Below are 22,104 nucleotides of genomic sequence, written 5' to 3' on the forward strand. Positions count from 1 at the left end.
TTTGTTATGTGAAATTTCAAGGTTTATATATTGAAGCAAAACCATTGTACTCTAGAATAATGTGTCAGTTAGAAGAGGGAAATTCAATGTTTGTTAATATTTAGACTATATAAAATTGGTTTCTAAATTGTTTTAGTTGTACATACTTGTATTTAAGTCCCATTCAGTGATCCCAGCAAAAGTGTAAAAAAACAAAAAACTTGTTTATAAATTGCAAAATTTGGAAAAAACGAAGATAACAGCAGTATTTACTAAGTTGAAGCCCCATTCAAATACATGTAGCTAATTTATATACTGTAAAATCCCTTATTTCGTCTGGATGAGCAAATCACTGAACGGGCCTTTAACACGAGAAACATCCCTGGCACCAAGTACATGGAGATGGCTGCTTAACTGTTTATTTAAATATCGCTACGCCCAGGTATGGCCGAGTTGATGATGACTGTACATGCAGTGTATTATTTACAGTTGCGCCGGTATCAACATGTGTGCGTCTTGCAATGGCTCGGAGCCCAAGATGGACGTCTCCGAAGTGTAGCGACCATGTTGAGACCATCTGTTAATTTGTGAGTGGTCTCCCAGACCACCATAAACTATACTTGTATTGAAAGCCATTTCTTCGCAACATTTTGTGTTTGTTAGCATCCTCCGCAGTTGTCTTCCTAACATCCATGGAATCAGTGACGGACACTCGAGTGACTTGTCTTTTGTCTTGTGTCTTCTATTCTCAATAATTATCTTCGAATTGGCGCGTGTGGACTACATTCCATTCCTTTGCGTTTGGGAACTGTGGCTTGCCTTCCGGTCATAATAGCAGCGTCGACCTATGACCATCCAGAGAGCATATCAGACATATCGAATTTCATTCTGAATACAAGGAATGTCCTTCTAATATCAAACAATTTTGATTTTTTGAAATTCGCGATATGATACTCATTATGGCAAATTATTTTGATATTTAACAGTCCTCGAAGTAAACTTTATAAATCTAATTATGTACTTAAAGTGTATGTAGATATTTCAAAATTTTGACCTTTCGTATTGAAGATATACATTTTTTTTCCACAAAAAGACCTAAAATTTGTAGGTCTTTTTTCCAGCTACATACACTTTAGTACATATAATCAGATTCATAAAGTTTTCTTCGAGGACTGTTAAATATCAAAAATAAAAACAAATATCATTTTTTAATTTAAAAAAAACAACCAAATTTTATGATATTAGAAGGGCATTTTTCGTACACAGAGCATGTCTAATGTGCTCTCATGACCCACAAAAAAATACTGTGCAAACGTTGCTATCCGATCCCTTAACTTATCAATTCGCTGATACTATTATTGGCACTGTGTATGTTCATCATGTATTTTCTGATATCAATGTTTCAATCATTGTAATGTTTTATGTTTTTGTATACCATTGATACCCTGATATAATGTTGATTGTCATGTCTTTGTTGAATAATATTTCTTTTTTGTATTTAGAGACCTAATTCATGTGCATTGTGCTTATTGTTATTATTTGTTCCAGTGGCGTAGATCAGTCTTTCGGACATGGGGGGGGGCTGTTGGAAACAATTCTTGAAGTATAGTGAATCCAGCACCCTTTGGTGGCAAAATAAGTTAATGGTATAAATATGCGTGAAGCGCGGGAACATATTTTGCCATATTGAACCTAAACTTCCGGGGCACTTTCGGGGCTAAAATGGCCAAATATGAGGTTAATTTTAACCGACACACACGCGTTAACATTGGGGGATGGTTGTATGGACCACCTCCCTGAAACAATACAGGGGGGGGGGGGTCCATTATCCATTGTATTCCTTTTGTTCAAAGTCTGGTCAACTATCGATTATATCAAGTCAAGATAATTATGTTACTTGAATACGATAAAACCCTAAATAGTCGACTAAATAATGGCTATTCTAGCTTATTCTGTGAGTTTTAACCAAGTATCATATGGATTTTAAAGTTTTTGTCCAGTGCAATAAGAAGTAAACTGGCAACCTGGAAATGGTGCAGATCCTAGTTCTGCTCCTCCAGTTGCTATCTTTCCCACACAAACCCACTGTGCATGTACTATAAAAGCTATAATTTGGAAACCATTGATACTTCTCAGGTACATGGATATAGGCAAGAAGAGTCATTTTGTATATCAACCAAGTAAATATCTGTAATATTGATCGATATTGATCGATTTATCATTTTTGGACTCGGATTGAAACAAAAGCTTATATAACTCAAAAATGAATTCAGATGTTGGAAATATTTAACCACAATGGGAATCTATGTGCAATTTCTCACGGGGGCACATCCCACCTCAGACACCCCCTTCGTCGCACTAGTGTTCCGGTCAAGTACAAAAATTACTACCACCCGCCACTGAAAATAAAAATGGCAAAAACGACAATGCATTAAAGGCCCATTCAGTGATTTGCTCATCCGGACGATCGTAAAAATCATCAAAATTCAGATTTTGGTACCTTTGTAATTGGCATAGATGTGCTAACATAGCCTGCTAGTGGTTCGGTCGAAAGCCGTGTATTTTAGACAAAATAAAGCATTTACATGAATCTGGACTTTTGATACTGACAGTACAAAAAGTCCGACTCGAGATCGAAAGAAGCTCACTCTCCACCGTACCAACACGCGTTGCGTATTGTTTCTACTACCGGGTACTTATTACATCAGTTGCTACTATTTTAAACAAAATACACAATTTTAACTGTTTTTCATATTTGAATTGACCGTTAGTTTGCCTCGGTGACCTTTAATTGCTTATTTTGTTTTCTACTTAAAAAATTAAGCGTCTGTTTTAAATCAATTTAGACTCTACTTCCCCGTGTTAGAAACACTGGACTAGGAAGTTTTTCCAGTCGATTGGTGGCGCACTGTACGAAAATCTCGATTTTCTCGAGTCGATCTGAGTTGAAGTAGAAAACCTTTCTAAAACTTCTTGTTTTTTGACTAATTTGTCGATGTATTCAGGGAAAAGTGGTTTAATGAAATTCTGTAGACTTATTCTTTATTTCTAAGCAACTCTGACAAATTTCCATTTTTTTAATGTTCCTGTGAAATCACTGAAAGGGCCTTTAACCATGTTAACATTATTAAAGCAAGATAAAAACAAGAATCAAATCAAAATCCACAAGTCAGATCATGCAGCGCTTCGCAGCCGGAAATGGGTTTGAATTTTCATTTAATTGACTTGTCATTATTTTCGATTACCTACAGCTCCATAAAAGTATAAACCATGCTCACTACTGTCATAAGGTTTATGGTATAATATATGATTAAGCAATTTTAATCAGAATGCAAAAAAAAAAACGAAAAAAAAACCCACGAATACAAACTCTGCATGAATACATAAAATGCACACAAGTGCCTCCAATTGCATGAAATTAAGTTCTGTAAAATGTCATAATAATACAAAAATATATTTGGATTTACTTAGAATGATAGGTAATTGACCCGTACTGGTAGCGCTGTGCTGTGGGTATATGAGATGAACTAGTTTGCGTCATATATCAAAAAGTATAAAAGCTATGATTTTAGTACTTGCTCTGTGTTTCAATTACTTATTCTTTTCAAAATATCTGAATTTGTAATCCGGTACAAGCTTTAATAACGGGGGAGCATGCATTGGTATGAGAAAGGAAATCTACCATCTTATCCAAACTCCCGTGTTAATCCAATGCACATTTTGCTTCACTGGACCGCCCTGACTTGGTCGCGTTAAATTTAGTACTTTCTGTCAATCAAGTATGGTCGATTTTCTACATGTCAATCTTTAAATTATTAGCATAGTTCTTATGATAACGGTGGAGCGCCTTGATGAGTAAATGATAGCAAACCAGTGAAAAATCCCCAAAACTCAGTCAGTGGAGCTCCGCCCGTGCATGTCAATAGCGTCATTATCGATTGGATTAGTCGACCGTAGCGGACAATTCGATCGCTCATTGGATTAATATTATCACGTGGTAAGAAATGTGCATTGGACAATCGATTACTATTTAATGGTTTAGTACTGCATATTTCGGTTTAATCTTCACTAAGCGGGTTTATGGCTGAAAAGTTGCGGTGAATTTGCCGTGGACAAAACTGCACTATGAACAATAACTGCAAACGCCTGTTGATTCTATAATTCTGACAACTAGACAGAAAATGCCGTGCTGCGCAGGTCGGCAACCAATCACGGCGCTCCTTTGCCCTGACGTCAGACGCGATTTAGTCTTTTTATCTCTGTCTTTCATTATAACTTCGTACTATTAATTTTACAATAGAATCCCTACTCATTTATGTTTAATTCCTTAACTCCTCTTCCTTTTGTAAAAATGCGAGTATACTGTTCATTGTGATTAGGTTTATTATCACTTGGCACCAAAAATCTTATCAAAATGAATAGTTTTTGGTTTATCTTAACAAGTTACTATTCATATTGACAGAATATCCAACTCATTATTATTTGGCATAATCATCCATTTCATTTTAACAAAATTCTGGTAAGTCCCCCTCCGATATGACATACTACTCAAATTTGACATTTGTTTGGGTAATTTTTGATGAAAATCTATTCTATAATAATTTATGACAAAATTGCCCTTTTAAATGATAAGACAATCTATCAAAATTAACAAGAATATCCTAGGAATTTTGAAGTCTGTTTAATATGTCCCCATCAGAAAATTGTTTTCTTGTCAAATTTTACAAATTTCTATCAAATAATGAGCAGATTATTTTATGAGTGTAGCGCGGGTGTCCCGCTAGTGTCAACAAAATCGCTTGAATTTTTAAGGATGATCTTATTTCATGTTGTTATAAGCAAATTAATATAATGTTACAGATAACGCTAGTTAATAAATACATAAAAAGTATCTTAAAATTGCACTTTCTGTTAGTATTCCTTTTTGGACTTAAACTTTTAAACATGTTCCAGCAGCCCTATATAAAACCGTGACACTCGAAAGGCCATATCTCTGGAATTAAATGTCCGATTAAGATTATTTAAACGCCAAAATGTTTCTTTCATCAATTCCCAGCCAAAAAGTTAGGTCTGAATCAATTTAAATGTATGGTCATTTGTGTTACGTGCCCCCGAAAGTTCCAACGGTTATAATTCAATAATATCACAAAGCTGCACAATCTTGATTTTACCAGGGATTTTACCAAGAGAAGGCGCTAGGCACACATGCTCATGTTTGAATCTGACAACACGAGTACTTTTGAGGTAGTCTATAGTGTCCCTGTTCAGTTTTACACGCATTTGAATGGGAATTGTTTTGCGCACTTATCTAATGTTTATGGAGCACATTTCTCTTCAATAGTTTGTCAAGTTGACGTCAAATGTTCTATTCTATTATTTGGCAACAGTGTTTTTTGCACACAGTACGTCCAAAGTTGTAATTGGTTGTTTTTGATCGCAAAGGTCTGATATTTTTATTCCAGATTTGACTCTGCATCCACCCGAGGGCTTCGCAAGGGTGCAGAATTCGGCGGAAGTTCGACAGTTATTTTGCTTTTTTGGACATTAAAAAGCATTCGATCCTTAATTTTGTTTGTTTAGGCCTATAGGTAGCACAATGAGGTGGGTACCGATGTTATATCCCAAATCTTAAAGAATTATTTTCAAATGTCCGACCTTGTATTTTCTATTGATTACAAATTGACGTGTGTCAGTCCTAAATACCCAGCAAACACAAAACGTTTTCGACATCATTCGCCAAAGGTTATAAGGTTGTCAGAAAACGTTTAAATGTTGGGTTATATAAAGGGTATATTAAGAGTATAAAACGTTTCCATAACCTTAAAAACATTTTTTGATAATCTACTGCTCAGCAAACAAAAATGTTTTACAGAAAACGTTTAAATGCCGGGTTACTAGTATATAAAGGGTATAAATACGTTTTAATAACATTCTAAAAACATTCTTGAAAACTTGATACAAAACATTCTAAACAGAACGTTATTTTGGGGTTGAAAAAATATTTTGCGAAAAATGTTTGCCCAAAATATTTTCAATAACGTTTTAAAAACGTTTTCATGACCTTTGTATAACCCGACATTTAAATGTTATTAAAAGGTTTTGAAAAAAACATTTTAAGAACATTTCTGTGTTTGCTGGGTTCAAACATTTTAACATAATGTATTGACACAATATTTGCAAAAATGTTTGTAAAAATAGTTTACAATAACATTTTTTGTAAACATTTAAAAATATTGTTGTAGTGTGTTTTCATACAAAACGTTTTAAAACGTTATCATGACCTTTATATAACCCGACATTTTAATGTTATTAAAACGTTTTTACCTAAACTAAAAGCCAAAATGTAACTTATTTAAAACGTTTTTGTGTTTGCTGGGTATATATAGGCATGTCGTATATAGGACTGGTAGAGAGTCTAATACTGTATGTGATTATCGACGAGTGTAGGAACGACAGAAACCGGTTGTGAAGGAGACTACGTGGATCGAAAAAAAATAAGCGTCCTAAACAACCATCAACTTTAAGAGAAATACCGTAACACCTCGTCTACAAGCATATCTAGTGTTTTTGATAAAACCTTAATTAATACGAACCAAGCGTAAATATACCAATACAATAGATTGGTCTTACAATAATACTTGTTTGTATATGCTTGGATCTGTAATTTATTTGCTCAAACCAGGGGCGTAGCCAGCTTTCTTGGGGGGGGGGCAAAATAAAATTTTGGGGGCCCAGCCGAAAAAAATTGCAGTTTCATCATACAATACATAGAGACTGTATGTATTCGAGCTTCCCGAAAAGGGCCTTATTGGGATGATGTGCGCGCGTAGCGCAAAAAAATGGTATTTTACACTATTTTTTTCCATTGTCAGGATAAAAAGGGCTTTATTGTTACAATGTGCGCGCGTAGCGCGGAAAAATTGTGTATTTTTTTGTACCCTTTTTCTTTTCCTTTGCCCTCCTGATTTTCTCTTTCATTTTTGTCAGAGGGGCACTTTTTCTTTCATTTTTTTGTCAGGGGGGGGCACTCTGCCCCCCTGCCCCCCCGCTGGCTACGCTACTGGCTCAAACTCCATAATGGCGCCTGGAATAATTTAGCTTTCATCAGAAGCACTATATATGCTTGTAGAAGAGGTTTTACGGCAGGCCTAGGTGAAAAGGGACACTTTAACGATGTTTTTTCATTAATTTCTTTATTTCACATGATCCATATAATCATATCGCCTAGCTGAAAATGAAAAATAGTTCTTTAGACCAATCAAATCAATATAATAGTGTTTAACTTAATAGTTATAGGTGTTACATTTGTAAGGGCTGCGTTACTTTTTGTGAAGTCTTTATGTCAAGACGTCAAAACGGATCATTCTGTGCAGCTGTGTGATCTAGTATAATGGTCCGCCAATGACACCCTGCAAACAATGAATAGAGAAAATAATATTATGAGATGTTTTCTATGCTTACGTTCATTGCTACATTGCTACATTGTACATGTAGTGGATAGGACCTACAAAAGTATATCTGTGATATGTAGTGGATAGGACCTACAAAAGTATATCTGTGATATTAGTTACCATTTTTGATTTATTGGCCTTTTTGATCCCTCTTCTTATTTTGTTGTCTTTTTCTCTAAAAACAAAGTTTCCCAAAATGAAGGGGTAATTTCGACTCACGGAGTCCTGCAATATGCCCTTATTAATGATTTGATAACACATTTGCATCAAAACACACATGATAAAAATTAAAATAATATGTGACCTGCTACCACGAAATAAGCGTGAAGTCGCAAGTTGTTAGTTTCGAGACATCCGGCTGACTTAGTTGATGTTTTTTGTTTGCCGCGTACCTGTACAAGCCAAAAGTATGTCTCTCTTGAATGGCCCATTATGTCCCCTTTCACGAAGGCAATACAGACATGATTCATTGACCTATTTGATCCCCGTTTTTATTTCATGGACCTTTTGATCCCTATTTTTGATTTAGTGATTTTCTTTAAATCCCTATTCTTGTTTTATCGACTTTATCTCTAAAAGGCCCAACATTTCCCCCAAATGATTAAAAGAAGGTAATTTCAACTCAGATAATCCTGTAATATGCCTACACACATTTATTTTTCATAGAACATTATTATTTTTGCTTGTGTTATTTACTTTACCATACCTATGTTTGTTTGGTTAACCTTTTGGTACCTATTTTTGTTGCATGGGTCATTTTGATCTATATAGTCCAGGTCCTGTCCTATAGACTCGTATACAATTTTTCAAGAGGAAAGTTTGAATGTTGATACGAGTAGGGTATGCATAGGTCTTTCAAATTTTACCAGGTGGAAAATTCCTAACCCGGGCAAACTCTGTATATGGCCGTTTTTCAAAATATACTTATGAACCAGGTAAAATGAAAATAACTCTGAAACTACTTGACCTAGATGGGTGATCGAGGTGTCTATCCCCAAATCAAAACTGTCTGATTGAATGAAGGTTTTTTTATGGATATCTGAGGTCTAGGACACTTGAAATCCAAGATACAGGAACAGACGGTTTAACGTCCCTCCGAAGGACGGAGTACTTTCATGATTCATTAATCGAATTCTAAATAAACCATTGGGAGAGCGGAAGTCTGAATTTAATCTACAGAAGTTGCCAAATAATTTCAGACATTTTTACCCAAGTCAATATCCCAGCAAATCTCCACAGCCGGGAATTGAACCTGGGACCTCATGCACTAAAGGCAATGTCCTAACGGTTAACCATTATGCCACACACTCTCTCAATTTCACACCGATAAGGTCGAACAGAAATATCACCAGGATAATGAAAAATAAGATCTACAGCTACAGCAGCAACATAAATAAACATCAGAAAATGAAAAACTATGGGTTAAGTTCTTGCTGATAATTCACACACATATATTCGGATAAAATAAAAACATCTCAAAATCAGCCACATACTTTGGTCACATGTTGAGCTAAAAATGCAATAAAATACCTCACTCTTAACGGCTGCTTTCATCCGTATAAATCCTCTGAAGAGTTGATGGCTTTTCCTGGCGAAAATATGTCTATTTCCAAAACTATCGTCACAGTGGGATAAAATGCAGGGACAGAAAAGATAAATTATGTTCTCTTCATCAACTAGATATTTTGATAACATTTGAATTTTAAAACACCAAAGATATGATTTCAAAATGATGGCAACCTAATAAACACTTAATAATAGATGATTACTATTAACAGTTCATATAGAACCGCATTAATGCAATATCGTTAAAGACCCGAATCAAAGTACTACCTAGACCACTGACTTTGGTGCGCGTAGTGAAGTCGACACTGCATACCAAATAAAGAGTTTGTTTCCAAAAGGCATTAAGTCCAATAGCTGCCTTGGTTTACGTCAAGGACCCAAACGAGCATATCTTTTTTCTCAGCGCCTAGTAGTAGTAAGTTATCATTCCAGGACGTTCACTTCCGGGTCACGAGGTCAAAGGTCACTTCCTGTTTACATATTCATGAGATGCGCGTGGTTAATTATAGTATATTTGAAATTAATGAGGTTAATTAGCATATTTGAATATTAATGAGGTGGGCGGTGTTAATTAGCATATTCACAAAGTAATGAATATTAATGAGAAAGTGTGATCAAAATACCGCAAGGTCAACAGGAAGTGGTCAACGGATAACAGAAAATGCCGCCAATTTTAAATATCAACCGGAAATGCTACCATTTTGAATTTCAACTGGAAATGCCGCCATTTTTAGTGGTGGTGGTGATGGGAGGGGACAGGAGAACCGCTTCTTATCCGGTTCTATATTGTGCGTCTCCAAAATAGAAGACCTGCTTCGACTCATCCCGTCAATATCGCTAACATTACACAATCGCTATTTGACGTCATTCTGGAATTTTTTTTACCCTCCCCTGGACGGATACACTTTTGATTGGTTTATTAATATAGTGCGAATCTTGGTAGACAGACGAGTAAGATTGACATCCGTACATTAACTATGTTACCGGAAGATAGTGTAAACTTGAACATCACTTGAAATTGATTGATCTTACTACGCCTAGTAACTCCGATCATCCCGTCAAAATCACCATGGATACGTGGCTACACGTACTATTGCCATTGGTAGGGATGGGCGTTCAGTGGTCTAGGTCATGAGGTACTTGTTTGCCTGGCTTGTTAACTTCGCACAGCCCCCTCTGTTCTGTTGCCAATACAGAAGGATGGTCTATAATTGTAACCTGGGCTCTTTATACCTACATAATACTAATAATTGTTTCACTCACAATGGTACCCGTTTGTTAATTAAACCATTAAATGACGCTAGTATCAGACTTTGTTGTTAGATGAAATAATACTCACGGATATCACATTGTTGTCCAGTGTAATCAGGGTAGCACGAACATGTACCACCTGCAATGCAGTTGCCATGGACACAAGCTGGTTGACATTCGCCTATAAAACACCAACAAAAAAAAAGATTGAGAAGTTAGGAAACAAATTTGTACAATACACGACGGGGTTTTGTCAATCAAGTTGTACGAGTGATGTTATTTGTACAATTTGAAAAGAATTGACAAAAAAATAAGCTGGACGCAAAAGCTCTGTATTATCAGGGTTATGAATGTAGTCACACAGTAGTAGAAAATTAACGCGAATCATAGTTCTGGACTCGCCATGAAATCGTTCGCGGGGTAATCATTAGACTGTTACGCGGGATTTAGGTTATCGCTCGCGATTCGAATACGCCACTGCGAAATCCAACACGGCGTTACTCTCAACTTGAGACGAAATAGACTTTTCGCATTAATTAGCTCGAGAAAGTGTAAACTCTCATTCGTAGAGGTAGGGACATCGCTAGACCGCTTTCTCAGGGGGATGTGGTCTAGAAATAATATTTTGCTGGTATTAATACGGTAATGTACTTATGCCGATGCAATAATTCTGAGTGCGAAGCGTGAGCTAATTAATTATGTAGTTGTTACCATTTTAAAGATTAGTTCTTTAAAACTGCCAACAGCCCTCGGATTGCGCCTGTGCATGACTATTTTCTTGAAATATTAAAATGAGCTCTATTATGCAGATTGAGATAATCAAAATTCTAAACTTTATTTCTTCTATTATACAAATATACCAAGTCTCAGATAGTCCGTACAGCTACCTGGCATATTAACTTATTTAAAAAACTATTTTGAAAATGTAGCAAAAATATTTTGCCTCGCTTTGCTAATTCCGGCCTGATTGGAGTTAAACGAGCCAAAACACCATCAACGGCAGTCAACAACAGGAAGAGACCAATTGAATGAAGACCTGAGCGCAAGAAGACCGTAAGTCCATATTTGGCATTTTGAGATATGATCGTTTAAACTGTTTAAAATAAGATAATTTGGAAACCAAAAAAGCCATAATATTGATACTTCTCAGGTACATGGGTATAGGCAAGAAGAAACATTTTGGATATCAACCAAGTAAATGTGACCCGTTACAGCGAAAGGTACCTTATGTCGGCTGCTACAAGTGTCTCTTTTTCCCCAATGTTGGCAGAAAATATCAAACAATAATGACAATCTGAAGTGGCGGTCATTTCAAATCATCTACAAGTCAACGAGGTTCAGGAATGTCCTCTCATTGTTAGTGGGTGGCTAATACATACCTATACAAATACAATACAATGCTTTTGTAACCCACCACTCATGCCACTTGAACAGGGATTACCCATATCAAATAAAGACTAGAGCTGTATAACAAACAGTTCTATAGACAGGTACAAGCTTATTATCCTCTACAACAATAGGATTAATGATTGGTTTAGAATGCATTTGTTACTAGCAAAATAAGGCATATGTAGCTCCCGACTTAAGGTACCTTTTGCTGTAACGGGTCACAAATATCTGTAATATTGATCGATATTGATCGATTTATCATTTTTGAACTTACGGTCTTCATGCGTTCGGATTGAAACAAAAGTTTATAACTCAAAACTGAACGCAGATGTTGGAAATATTTAACCATATTGGTAATCTATGTGCAAAGACGAGCAATTTGACTTTTTGACAGTTTGTTGAATTTGAAGGTTGTTTTAAAATTTGACCTCAGTTGACTTTTAACAGGAAGTGACCCTTTAACTCATTCACCGAGCTCATACATATTATATATTTTCGTAATCGTTGTGATGAGATGCGTAATTTGACGACATTGGACAATTTTTTCATTTTTGACCCTTCTTGACCCTTCACGTGACCCCTTTGGGGAGGGGGGTCAAAAAAAAAAAAAAATTGTCTTCATCCAATAATTTCAAAACCACCTGTAACTCAAGTTCCTCAAAACTGGACTTACTTTCACTGGAATCACTTTCACATGCATTGACTTCAACCAGAATGTCGACTGCTAAAAGTGCACAAACCATACAGAAAAAACTAAGTAACTTCATCTTCCTGTAAAAAATATACATTCAGTGTAAGTTTATCACAATATCACAAAAGGAGGCAAAAGAGGTTGATGAACAATAGAGCAGTAACACGGGTTTGAAAGAAAATACCATAACGTATTAGGTTCAAATACCCGTTATTCCCGTCCGACTGCCTGCCCTGGAAACATTGCCGGGCCTGGCACCATGTTGCCTGAGCAGGTATCCCACAATGCAATGCTCTATTTCAAATAACGCATCCATTAACAGACCGTTAATTCTTGGTTTAGACCAATGAGGTAGAAAGGATAGAGTGCCCTGCTCGCCGAATCTGTGAAGCAGGTTTGGGTCCCGGTTTGGGTGCTGTATAAATACACAAAGTTGAACAAATCATGTATTAAAACGCATTAAATTTCCCAGTATACCATTGTTTTTATTCAAAAAATTGCTGAATTATAAAGGCAAGCACGCCTGAATCTGGTATATCACCAGTGTTGCCACGCTAAACAACTCTACCACTTTACAAAATTTCGCCTTCAGTGGTCATGGTGGTAGAGTTGTTTAGCGTCCGCATGGCAACGGGCGAATGAACTAGATTTAGGAGCGTGCCTGCCTTTATTATTCAGCAATTTTTGATAAAAAAATGGTATACAGTAAAGTTGAATATGCTAAAACAAGTAATTTATTTAATTTTATTAATCCATACATGCTAGAGTAAATTCAGTTCCCATTTTAGTTGCATTTGATGCTGATTTTGTTAGGTCCCTTCATTTCATAATGGCGTATTCAGTGTGTGATTGTCAATGAAACGGCAACGTACCAGTTCGAGCTCAGCGATCTATGTTTTTCTACGTCATTGGTTTAGACTAAAGAATTAGGTAAAATATATACTAGTATCAATGGATGTATAATCACAGGTATTTTTTCATCAATTTTAACTAAAATAAAGTTAATTTGCATATTTAAATTAAATTGTCAAAAAACCTTTTGAAATTGCTTTCTTATTTAAATTTTCCTCCTGGTGATTATTTTCGCTTGGTAAAAAAATGTTAAATTATATGTAGCTCATGTGTGTAAAATAAAAATTTCACCCAAACTTTAATAAAATCATATGAACAATTTAGGGCTTAGTCTGCCATTCGGAAGCGTTACCAAAGTCTATGTTGTCTGCGGAGAGACAAAAAGTCATTTAAAAAGCTGCTGACGAGGAAACACTCAGAAAGCGATTAACCTCGCCGCTGAAGTTGGCCCTCGATCTAATGGCTGGAATTTGGGTAAGAAGAGAATTCCATAATTGGGCTGTAGATGGTAGGAATGATCTTTCATGGCTGACAAGGTTTGATCTTGGGACTTACACTGCTAGGTCATGGGATCATGGATGTCCGGCATCAGCTGGCATAATAACTCAGGGGCCTCCTTGTAGAACATACTATGGAAGAGGGTGGCTGCTCCAACTGCCCTGCGCTGGCTCAGTGGATGAATACGATGATCTTCATACTCATTCGTTGGCAGACCAATGACACGCTTTAATACCTCTATTTTGGATGGAGTCAAGCTGAGCTAGTGAGGTGGGAGTTGCACCAGTCCAAGCACTGCTAGCATATTCCAATTTTGATCGTATCATGGCCTTGTAGATAATGGCTCTCTGTGCAGGTAGAATATAGGGCGAAGCTCTTCTGAGGAGTCCCAGTCGCTGACCGGCTGACATGTTGGTGACTACTTGGTTCCAGTATAAGTTGTTATTCAATGTAAGACATAGAAAGTCCACGCTGTCAGCTTCTTCAAGAGTTACACGGAAAAGGTGAAGTGGTGGATGGGTGCCTCCGCATCTCTCCGGTTGGAGATGGTAGTGGTTTTACATTTGGCAGCACCAAACAAAACATTCCATGTCTTAGCGCATGTCTCTATCTTGGCCAAATCCTAGTTGAGAGATGCTGCAGCAGGAAGTCTATCTTTTCTGGATTTGATGAAGGACATAATGGTAGCATCATCTGCGTACAAGATGGACTGATTGTTCAGATCTTGTGAGATGTCGCCAATGAAGATGATAAACAGGGGGGGGGTCTATCTTTGAACTAGTCCGTCAGCTAAGCATGAAGAGTACCTGAAAACCCTAGTGCAGAAAGTTTCGCAAGCAGACCAGGGTGCCACACACGGTCAAAAGCTCTGTTGATGTCAAGGCAGACGACCCGTGCTTTTTCTCTGTTGTTGAGTGAGTTGGCAAGACATTGAGAGACGTATGTCAAAGCATCTGATGTATAGTGCCCAGCCCTGAAACCAAACTGCCGACGGGAGATCAGATGATGTTGATCTAGGTGTTCAACATTTTCTTACTAACAAGCTTCTCCATCACTTTTGACATAATACACAGCAGAGAGATGGGCCTGTAGTTTCCAGGTGTATGTTTATCACCCTTCTTGTAACATGGATGACATGCGCATATTTCCACTGGGCTGGCATGTAACCTTTATCAAAACACAGTTGAAAGAGGCGAGCGAGTGGAGTAACAAGTTCAGGAGCCGCCATCTTCAAGACAAGAGCAGGAACATTATTTGGGCCAGAAGCGTTGTTGATATCTAGCTGCAGTAACTCTTGCTTAACTGTGCTGGGCCAGTTTTATAGGCGAATGTCAACTTTGAAAAGGTGGAGTGAGGTGGATCCTTGCCTGTAGCTGTCTAATGTTGGATCTTAGACCTCTGATGTTTAATAGCCATAAATTCACATTCCTTAATCGTTGTCGTTGGACGAGTTCATCGTCGTTGAATCTGTTCCGTTTCGAGGCTTATCCTTATAACTTTTAGCGACAAACTATGCAGAAATAGGGATGTGTCAGCCCTTAAGGAGGTTGTAAAGAAGCACCCTACGGGGAAAACCAGCACAAGATATACAGCACGATTAACACTGCATCTCCACAAACAAGGTTGCCTGTACGGGCAAAGGTCATTCTCTGCTTCTTCGACATTGCTCTGCAACAAAGTTCCCCTTTCTTCTGCCTACTCATACCGTACTGGCGAGGTGAAATGGTAGAGGCTGGATGAGCTCCGAGTTGGAAAAGAAGAGTTCTTGAAGTCAGCTCTTGCTGTTATACTGACAGGAGGGCTCAGCGCCCCCTGAGTGATGTTATTAACAAAACATGCATCCACATTCTACAACAACGTTTGGGACAGCGAGAAAAAGAAGAAAAAAGGTAAAATAGTCACAACACAAGCTGGCACCCACACTAGCTTTGACCCGACAAAGGAACAGAACGATGTTGTCCGTATGTGGACAACCTTTAAGTCCGCATTCCTGATTTTAATTTGACAGCATCGCTGATTTCCTAATGTCCGTGTGGGGTTGCGCGGTCACCTTCACACTGGGGATCTGTGTCCTGTACCACCAGTGTGAAATGGGTTAAGTGCCCATCTGTACAGAAATTTCAGCGCCTTTACCCAGTATGTGGAATAAGAGCTCCCATCCTCTACAAGACTTAGGACGAAAGCTCCCATCCAAAAACAGCACCAGATAAAAAAAGCTACCGCGCCACCTATTTTGGCTCACCTTTCCTACCCAGCAAACACAAAAACGTTTTAAAAACGTTTTAAATAAGTTATATTTTGGCTTTTGGTTCAGGTAAAACGTTTTAATAACATTAAAATGTCGGGTTATATAAAGGTCATGATAACGTTTTAAAACGTTTTGTATGAAAACACAGTATAACAATATTGTTTTAATGTTTTCAAAAAATGTTATTGTAAACTATTTTTGCAAACATTTTTGCCAAATATTTTGTCAATACTTAAATAACATTATGTTAAAATATTTGAACCTAGCAAACACAGAAATGTTCTTAAAATGTTTTTTCAAAACCATTTTATAACATTTAAATGTCGGGTTATATAAAGGTCATGAAAACGTTTTTAAAACGTTATTGCAAATATTTTGGGCAAACATTTTTCGCAAAATATTTTTCAACCCCAAAATAACTTTCTGTTTAGAATGTTTTGTATCAAGTGTTCAAGAATGTTTTTGGAATGTTATTAAAACGTTTGTATACCCTTTATATAACCCGACATTTAAACGTTTTATGTAAAACATTTTTGTTTGCTGAGCAGTAGATTATCAAAAAATGTTTTTAAGGTTATGAAAACGTTTTATACTCTTAATATACCCTTTATATAACCCAACATTTAAACGTTTTCTGACAACCTTTTATAACCTTTTACGAATGATGTCGAAAACGTTTTGTGTTTGCTGGGTATTAACCAGCTGTGTTGCGAAAGGAAGTTTCAAGGTAGAGAAAATAGAGAAAGTATAGAGTAGTGTAGGTAGGAGCATACACTAGTGGAAGTTTTGGATGAGAAAACGGACATTTTGATGAGAAACGGCCAAAATGGCTAGAATTTAATTTTCTCATTCTTTTGGATGAGAAAATAATAATGTTTATTTTGAGCTCAGCGGGGATTAGCAATTCTCACCAGACAATAATGATTGACGCACACACGAGGAAGTTTCTCATCCAAAAGAATGAGAAAATTTAAATTCTAGCCATTTTGGCCGTTTCTCATCAAAATGTCCGTTTTCTCATCCAAAACTTCCACTAGTGTAGGTGTTCGTGATCACAGTCTTTATTTAACACGCCACGCCGGTAGATGTCGTTGTTAAGCAGTGTTTGATTTGTTGGTGGTGGTGGGAGGGAGTAAAAGACAGTCGATAACCGACAATCAATGATTAATTAGTTGTCAATATTCAATTAGATTCTAAAACCTAACATGCAAATGATGATCACAGACTCTCATGTTCAATCGCAATCGCTAAGGATGATGGGGGGGGGGGGGTAATATGTGTGTAGTTGAGGGTGGTGGAGGAAAATCGATAATCGATAATCGATTATCGATAATCAATTATCGAAATCGATAATCGATTATCGATTATCAATCAATCATTTATCAATATTCAATGTTTAAAATGTAGAGACCTAAGCAATCGACAAAACTAGATATCTGCAGTAATTTGAAAATTTGCTATCTCTAAAGTGCTAATAAAACCAACATTTTTGATCATTTCTATGCATATCATATCTCATGCAACCTGAATGAACCAAATTTGTCTCCACTTGGGATTTCAACAGCTTGAAATTCAAATTGTTCGTAAAATACGGTTCAAATATTTTGTTCTGAATTGGAAAATCTCTCTTGGTATATAATGGCAATAAGAGGGATTTTTATCGTCAATTTCAAACTTTGTTATCTTAATCATCATGGCCGTGGACACATGATGCTCTATTTTGAAAGCCACCCGAGTTTCCATTTTGACAAACGAATCAAAACAAAAATATCTTTAACATTGTCGTCAATACAAGAAAAATCACAAAAGTGCCTTTTTCTCAAGAAAAAATTTAGCACCCGAAAATAAATTTTCTTAAAAATTGTTTTTAAATTCTTTATATATGCTTAATAACTTAAAAAAAAAAAAAAAAAAAAAAAAACCTTTACTAGAATATCGTACAGTAACACGTGCTAGTATGATAACCTCATTGTTGGGGATTTGTGACCATGGTCGTCAGACAAATCAAATTAAGACAAAACACGAGAAAAAAGATAGCCAGCAGTACATAGAGTATCATGATGCCTACACTAGTGGAAGTTTTGGATGAGAAAACGGACATTTTGATGAGAAACGGCCAAAATGGCTAGAATTTAATTTTCTCATTCTTTTGGATGAGAAAATAATAATGTTTATTTTGAGCTCAGCGGGGATTAGCAATTCTCACCAGACAATAATGATTGACGCACACACGAGGAAGTTTCTCATCCAAAAGAATGAGAAAATTTAAATTCTAGCCATTTTGGCCGTTTCTCATCAAAATGTCCGTTTTCTCATCCAAAACTTCCACTAGTGATACAAAATGGGACAAGGTGTAGGTACCCCATTTGGAGAAAATCCAGCATATATGGAAAGAACACAGGTGCTAACAATGCTGGCAAAAGGTAACTTTCAGCTCCTCGACACCTGGGATACGGTGGGATAAGGTGTCTCCCATTTTGTCTCCCGTTTCGTGGGCAGACAGTCGGACTGGACCCATCGCAGGAAAAAATACTGCTTTTTCCTACTTAAACCATATTTAGCATGTATGTTACTTTGGATGAAATAAGTAAACTAAGGTCAAGGACCACCTTAATTTTTCCAGACGATGGTGGCCGACGTCATTTTTATGCGGCAACAGCCTATATCGAAAACAAAACAAACAATATGACGACAAGACTGCCTGGACGTTGGACGCAATTATCATTTCCCCCGAGCCGAGGTGTGTTTTAGCTCTATTAGCCCCGTTACAGAAAAAAAAGTGCACAAAATATATTTCCTAGTACAATATATACATTTTCACATGAAAATAAATGATATTGGATCCAAAATGAATGTGAAGAATTCTTTTAAACTGCGCTGGGGCGGGGACCCGGGGTGGGGTTGAGCTCGGACCACGTGGGTGGCAGGAAAGCCACGGATAGCTGTTGCGGAACATGTGCGGATTTTTTAGTATTGTATCATAACATAGTGCGTTATTCATACAAAAATTTAAAAAAAACCCAGTACTTACAACGAGGTTCACTGTTGAACCTCAACGGATTTAGACTGATAAAATATTGTTTGATAACATACATACACTTTTGGAATTATTTGAGATATTTTTATGTTAAAGTGTAAAACCAATGACGACGTCAAAATTCAGTCGATCTTGGACGGCCCTCGTGAATTTTTCCTTGATATGGCGGCCAAAATCCCCCAAATCCACTAAAATTCTTAAAAACTTATGTTTACAGTCTTAGAATGTTATGGAACTATTTAATTTTAATTTATATAGAGATAACGGTTAACATATGCGTACAACAAAAAATAGGTAATTTACTAAATGGACTCACCGTTGACCCAACTCAATAATTATGACTCGATATTAAAAATATTATGAAATGACACACTGAGTCCATGTGTCGATATGGTCATAGTATACAACTGAATACATGAATACAAAAGCCACCTAAGTCCATGCGAAGTTATTTTGAGAGAAAAACCCGTGTATCATTTTAATTCCTTCAGTTAGATTTACCTGGTCAATATGGTAAGTTTTACGTGCAAATGAGTGGATTAACCTGTATTAGGTATGACAATTAGCATTTCAGGGACTTCGTGGGGTTCATTTTAAATTTTGGACTTAGGTGGTTTTTTGAATCATATACAAAGACAACAATGTTAGAATGAGATTACCACTAGTAAGATAATACAAAATAAAGAACACAGGTATGTATAATGTTGATAAGCATTCTGCCATGTAATATAAACCACATACTTTCCTTTATTAAACCCATTTTTTGTTCAAAAGTCATTCTCTAGCAATGAATGTGTTACAAGTGGACTTTTATACATACTGGATTTCAATCAATGTGTTACAAGACTCAAATCATGGAATTGGGTGATTCTTTCATACATGCTATTTTTCACATGCCCAATAGACACAGAGAATGAATTTGAGTTGTTCTTTCATGCATATGACAGGCCTATGTATAGCAACAATTTCCCATGCTTAACTCAATTTGGCCAACGTATGGACTTAGGTGGCTTTTGTATTCATATATTCAACTGCAAAACTGCTTGCATGTCCACTGAACCATGATAATCAAAATAAATCCAGAGGCCACAACAAAAGTGTACTTGAGTCCAAGATGGCGCCCAAATTCGCAAACAAGTCTTTCCATGCTAACTTAAAACAGAATGGGTGTACACCATTGGCCGTGGGTACCTTTTGTGTGCCCCCTCCTCTAGGCGAAGTCATAAGAAAAAAGTAAAATTCCCCTACTTTGCCGCAAATTTCGTGACATTGAGCATGTTGAGCTGAATTTGGTCAATATAGCAGGCAACTTTACAAAGTACCCTTTTTTAAAGCGTAATATCTAAAGACCTCTCGCTTTCAACGCGAGCACACTAACCACTGAGCTTCGCAGACTGTCCCTGATAAACAGGACTCGGGTCTGGTACTTATGGATATGAACAGTCAGGGAAAACAGTACAAACAGCACATTACATACCAGTATACGAGATCAATTAATTATGCTTACCCGCCATCTAAATATGATCATAAAAACAAGGGAAGATGCTGACGCATCATACACTACGGTATAAACATTCAAACATTACAAATTAGCGCACAAGATCACATAAATGATGCTTTATCGTTATTAAAAAAAAGCGCGCAGTGATTTATAGTGCGCTACACACAGGCACAACGCCTAGACGTTGATCCACAAGCCTCAGCACACTTTACAGGTTGTCGCTGACCACTACGGGCCACATCATTCCATAAATCATTTAAAACAAATCATGGACTTTGCTGCTTCAAGAGCGCACACCCTACACATTCCACAAATAACCATCGCAACCAGGATCAGCTCCCCGAGTTTCGTACGGGTTAGAACGAGACAATTAGCAGTTAGTTCCTTGTCCAGGGAAATTTCAAGCTAACTCAATTTATCCACGAGAGCGTACTAGGCACCGCCAGGGTTCGAACCCGCAACCTCTCGCACCATAGTCGAACGCCTTATCGATTGAGCTAACTTGACTGATTCCTAATAAACATCTCAAAAAAGTAACTAACCACCTTAAATAATGACCATTATTCAAAAACGGTATATTATATTACAAATATGTAAAATGCGTTGGAAACAGAATTTATTTCTGCGCATTTTGACACTTCATTTGAAACGATAGCCCAGAAAACAATAAAACACCGGTCAATTTAATGTAGTGAGGTCCAGATTTGAAAGGTGTACTTACAACAATACAAAAACACTCGGATATCATTACACAGATTCCTTCCATTATACTGAATAAAATCAACAGATGTTACTGCAACGTTCAAATCTTGGGTTGCAATCGCTCGTTTTGGAATAATGGCCATTATTTAAGGGGTGTTAGTTACTTTGTTGAGATGTTTATAGCAATATATAGAGGAAAAAGAATTACGCATCGCACACAAGAACAATTAAACATGAAATTACAAATGGAAACATGACATGTATAGGCAGATGAACCAGAGTAAAAAATCATCATGTAAAAACACATCTGGACATACTTACACTGATTTTCTGTACTAAACTAGCAAAGGGTTCCACAGACAAGCACGACTGCAGGGATGACTCTCAGAAGAGATGGTTGTGAAGCTTTTGTACCGCCTTATAGGTTCGTTTTAGTTATATACCTTCAGGACGTCTATGATTGCATTGCACTTTTAAACATGTGCTGACTTGTAAATCTATGCAGAAATAAAAATAACGGTATAAAATAAATTACCATAAAAGAAACATTTGATCAATTTGTCAAACGAAATTGATGCTTCACAAATGATTCAGATGATTTCACATTCTGCACAGCAATGTAAAAGAAAAGTGTAAATCAAGTAAAACATCTTTTATTTCAATTTTTGTCTACCACGTTCATGAGAATAATAGATAAAGAATCAATTTGAATAAAACATAATTATTTGTACTCTAAATAAAGAATAGTAAAAATTGTTAAATTGTTACTCACTCATTCTATTGTGTGATTTGTGTATAGCTTATGTAATACACTCTAAAATAATCTGCTAATAATTATTTGAATAGAAATTTGTCAAATTTGACTAGAGGAACTTTTCTGATTTGGACATAACAGAATTCTCTTCAAAATTACTCGTATATTCTCATCAAATTTAATAA

At 36.7% G+C, this 22,104-nt stretch overlaps 1 long non-coding RNA gene across 1 annotated transcript; it reads right to left on the reverse strand.

Moving 5' to 3' along the window:
• Positions 1-7,166: 7,166 nt before the first annotated feature.
• On the reverse strand, positions 7,167-21,643 carry LOC140135882 (uncharacterized). Its single transcript, XR_011856583.1, has 5 exons — positions 21,487-21,643; positions 12,310-12,407; positions 10,336-10,428; positions 8,961-9,045; positions 7,167-7,388 (listed from the first exon to the last, which is right to left on the reverse strand). It is a non-coding gene; the product is annotated as an uncharacterized lncRNA (long non-coding RNA).
• Positions 21,644-22,104: the final 461 nt, after the last annotated feature.

The sequence above is a fragment of the Amphiura filiformis genome, chromosome 2 (genome assembly GCF_039555335.1).
Source record: "Amphiura filiformis chromosome 2, Afil_fr2py, whole genome shotgun sequence".
Classification (NCBI taxonomy): domain Eukaryota; kingdom Metazoa; phylum Echinodermata; class Ophiuroidea; order Amphilepidida; family Amphiuridae; genus Amphiura; species Amphiura filiformis.